The sequence below is a fragment of the Myotis davidii genome, unplaced genomic scaffold, assembly GCF_000327345.1.
Source record: "Myotis davidii unplaced genomic scaffold, ASM32734v1 scaffold428, whole genome shotgun sequence".
NCBI lineage: Eukaryota > Metazoa > Chordata > Mammalia > Chiroptera > Vespertilionidae > Myotis > Myotis davidii.
The window spans coordinates 92248-96775 of NW_006299834.1; the positions used below are offsets into that span (position 1 = coordinate 92248).

The window sequence follows — 4528 nt, forward strand, 5'->3', positions numbered from 1 at the left end:
TTGCTGATCTCACTCATGAGGCTGGTTCCCGATGAAATGAGGTGGTGCATGTGCCGGCGATGGCCACGGCGGGCGGTGGTCATCACCTCCCCTTGGCCCTGCCCAAGGGTACAGTGACCGTGTCCCGGGGTCAGACCCGGCGGTCTTTCTGGACGCCGGCCGGCCGGGACGGTCACTCAACGGTGCAAGTGAGAATGTGGACCCTTTGCTCTGAGATTAAGAATTGCCAGATGGCGACCACAGAGCGTGAGACCAAGCAGGGGCCCTTCCGGGTGGGTGGCCCTAGGGGACCGTCCAGGCCACGGACCCAGGAGGTCCGCCCTGTGGGGTCTCAGGGCCTTGGGCGGGTGGGGGAGGGCAGGGGCGAGGTCAGAGAGGCAGCCTCGCGGCCGCACGTCACCTCATTTGCGCCGGACAAGAACCCCCTCCTCCTTTCTGGCCTATTTTAGGCTTCGCCGGGCATGAATATTTCATCGGGAAACCATTTCCCCCCATTAGTCCTGGAGGCCGAGAGCTGCTGCCGGTGGCGGGGGCTTGGGAGTCAGCCAGACGTCCGGAGGGACAGCAGACAGGGCAGGCTGGGACACGGGGACCTGGGTCCGAGGCCTCAGGCTCCAGCCGCAGGGGGACCCTTCCCTGCAGGGCGCAGTTTGGCTCTGGGGGTGTGGCCGGGTGGGGCACTGGGGGTCAGGTCAGAGGGTGGCAGGGTGTCCAGGTGGTGGTTATGGTCCTTCCAGGCTGCCCCCCCAACACGCCCTGTGACTCCTCCCACCTCAGTATGAAAAGGCCCCCCACCGAACACATGCTCCCCGGAGAATGCGTGTGACTTCTGACTCACACACGTGTGGCCGAGGGCCTCCCCCCGCTGCCCACAGCCCCCTTCAGCGGGGCTCCTGCTCTGCCCTTCTCTGCAGGGGACTGGGGCAGCCCCACCGAGTGAGGAGGACACGGAGCCCCATCCCGGCCGAGCCCGTCTTCGGCCTCCTGGGAGGCAGGTACTGTTCTGATCCCCAATTTAGAGACAGGAGAAGGGGTGCCTGGCTGCTGTGGGCAGGTCCCCGTGCCTTCGGGGTCCCAGGCCGCCTCTCCTGCCTCCCTGCCTCACGGACAGTGGATTCTGGGGGTGTGGATTCTCGCCCCCATCCCTGTCCGGCCTGACCCCCCCCAACCCCACTGTTCAGTGCACTCTGGCCTTTCCGGCCACAGGGCCAGTGGCCGAGGGCGCAGCGGGCGATGGTCTGTGTGGGAAGCCTGGCTCCCTCGCCTTGCCCAGCAAGGCCCCGTCCCCGTCCCCACGCTGGGCCTCAGTTGCCTCATCTGTACAATGGAGCCAGGGACAGCACCGGCCCAGGGTCATGGTGAGGACGGGACAGGCCAGTGCGTGCCAAGGCCCGTCATGCGGGTGAAACTGAGAAGAAATGGAAGGAATAGTTCAAGTTCAAGCAGCAGAGATCGATCGCTCTCTGGTGAGAAGGAGGTTCATTTACAATTTATTTTATATTTTTATTGATTTCAGAGAGGAGGGGGAGGAGACTCTGAGAAGCCTTCAGAGGCAGAGGTGCTGGGTGTTTATCTGCCTCCGCTTTTGCTCGCGGTTACGCGTCCGTCTGTCGGTCCGTCTGTCTGTCAGTTCCCTGCAGCGAAGGATGGAGTCGGGCCCCTCCCCTCCGGCCTCCCTCCGGCCGCCCTGCCTCCTCGGTGCCCTGGTCACGCCTGACACGTGTGGGTGATGACTCCCCCGTCCCCCGAGGCTGCAGTCTCAGAGCCGTGCCCTCCGGCTGCCTGGGCGAGTGGCTTGGCTGCCCACCAGCTCCCTCCTGCCCGGTGCCCTTGTCATTTATTTACATTGTTTTCCACGAAGCCCAGGTGGGTGCTCGCGCGGCGGTTTCTGCTGGATTTGCAGACGGCGTCCTGGAGCCAGGCTTCCCCTCGGAACAGGAACCGCCGCTGGGAGGCTGCTGTGGGGGCGTCGAGCCCGCAGGGCCCCTCCTTGTCAACAATGTCCTTTCTCGTCCTAAATGCTCGAAGGAGCCTGTGTTCTTTGAAATGCACGACATTGCTAAGGAAGGGTGGGTGTTCTGCAGCAGACTTCCCTGAAGCTGGAGGCTCTTTTGAACTTGAACTCAGCTCTTCCTTCATTCCGAGGCCGCCGGGAGCCCCGTGCTTATCACCTGTGTGCAGCGCCTGCCAGGGCTCCCGACCCAGCTGTGGGCGTCCAGGTCTCTGTCCTCTTCCAACTGCAGTCACCGATGATCTCCAAGTTTCCCTCTAACCACTCACCCCCCTACCCACTCCTGAGCGGGCCATGTGGTTCCTGCACCATAACCTCCCTTATTCTGACTGACACAAGGAGCACGGATTGTTTTATAAAAAAAACAGAGTGGCCCTGGCTGGTGTTGCTCAGTGGACAGAGCGTTGGCCTGGGGACTGAAGGGTCCCAGGTTCGATTCCGGTCAAGGACACACGCCTGGGTTGCGGGCTTGATCCCCACTAGGGGGCGTGCAGGAGACAGCTGATACATGAATCTCTCTCATATTGATGTTTCTATCTCTCCCTCTCCCTTCCGCTCTGAAATCAACAAAAATATATTACAAATAACTAAAAGACAGAGTGGTTTTTCGCTGAGAAGGGAAGGAGGGAGGGAGGGAATGAGAAGCTGTGCCGGCGTCTCTGCTCACTCACTCCTTCACCACATGTTTATCGATGGCTTGCTGCCTGCCAGCCGTCTTCCTTGGTATTGGGGAGACGTCGGTGAGCAAGACAGAGACACGATTCTGTCCTGGAAACTGTGGGGGAGAGAGATGATCAGCCAAACAAGTACATCCCAGAGCCCGTGAGAGGCTGGTAAAGACCAGGAGGAAACAGCTCTGGCTGGTGTGGCTCAGCGGTGAGGGTGTCTGGCCCCAGCACCAAAGGGTCGTGGATTCGATTCCGGGTCACGGGCATGTGGCTGGGTTGCCAGTTTGATCCTCAGCCACAGTTGGGGTGCATGGGGAGGCAACCCATCAATGCGTCTCTCTCACATGGATGGGGGGGAGGGGCCGGCCCCCCCCCCCCGCAGAGTCAGGAAGGGGCGTGGCTGCTGCTGGTCCACTGCAGGCTGGTCCTGAATTCCCTTCCTTGGGGCTGAAGCCTCCCTCTCTCCCGTCTCGTCTCCGCTGCTGTCTTACCCTCTGAGCGTCTGTTTGGTGGCTGTCACGTTCCCAGTCCGGGCCAGGCCTGAAGCCAGCGGAGCGGCCTCCTGCTCACGGCAATTCCGCGTGCTCTGGGCTGCTGGTCCGTCTCCTGCAAACCCCAGGCTCCCCCGCCGCCCCCCTGCCTCCTGGCGCATGTTTGTGCGGTTGCCATGGCACCTTTTGATGTCGCTCATGCTGGTGACCGGGCCTGACGGTCTGTTTGTTCTGGAATAATGGCACATTTGCTTCGGTTTCTCTATTCCTCTCTCTCGTTTTCCTGTGCAGGCGCATCGCCGTGTTGGCAGAGCGATGCTCGTGGACCGTGGGTGATGCTGGGCGGCCCCGGGAGTGGCCCCTCGCTCTGGGGGCCCCGGGGCTCCTTGGGCTCAGGCTGCATGGCTGCCTGCAGGGGCGATGCCATCTGCCCGCTGGAAGCCTGCTGCCCCCACCCCCCATGGTGTTGGTGTTGAATGTCTGCCTGGGGCTCACCCACCTGGTAGGACCCTGTAGGGCCCGTCACAGCGCAGGGTGCAGCTCTGAGCCTTGGTGTCCGTGGGGGAGACTCAGCCCCGCCCTGCAGGCCCCCTGTTCTTGGTGCTCCGCCCACTGCGCCCTGGATGCTCAGGATGAGGGGTCAGGGGAGGGTGGGAGTCGGGGCGCTGGAGGGGGAGTGGGCGGGGTGTGTCACATGGAGGAGGAGTGGCCGGCTGCGGTGACGGGGATGACACGGTGTGGCAGGGTGGACATCGAGTGAGCCACGCCCATGGGTGGGCTACCACCTGGTCCTCGGAGGGTGTCAGGGACCTGAGACCACTGCTGACCCTGGGAGTGGGTGCCGGGGGCCTGAGCCTGGGGGCTGGGTCCTGGGGGCTGGGGCGAGGCCTTGGCTGTCCCCAGGCAGACACTGACCGGCCCGCACAGCAGGGCTGTGGGGAGGCCAGGTGCTATGTGGAAAGTTCTGCAAACGGTCGAGTGTGGTCTCTTGTGTTGTGTAAAGAACAGAGGAGCCGCTCACACCCCACCTGCTACACCAGCGCCTCTTCTCGGTCCCCGTGGTTCTCAGAGGGGGTTCCTGGGCAGCCGGCGTCAGCGGAACTGGCCCACCCAGACCCTAAAATCAGAAACTCGGAAGTGGAGCTGCCCATCTGTGTTGTAGGATCCTCTCGGGGCTCTGATCCCTGCCGAAGTGTGGGGACCCCTCTGTGTTCATGGGCTCCCCTTCCTGGCCCAGAGCCCCCAGACATGTCTGACCTTTTGCGATCTTATCCTCACCCTCCCCCGCACCAGGGGCCTGTGTGCCAACAACAGTGCCTCCACTTACTGAGGCCTCGGGGACAGGCACAGGCCGGGCC

General features: G+C 62.9%; 1 long non-coding RNA gene across 1 annotated transcript; it reads right to left on the minus strand.

The window, feature by feature from the left end:
- Positions 1-2599: 2599 nt before the first annotated feature.
- Positions 2600-3624, minus strand: LOC107185017. The gene is made up of 2 exons (XR_001515925.1): positions 3171-3624; positions 2600-2786 (listed from the first exon to the last, which is right to left on the minus strand). It is a non-coding gene; the product is annotated as an uncharacterized LOC107185017 (long non-coding RNA).
- Positions 3625-4528: the final 904 nt, after the last annotated feature.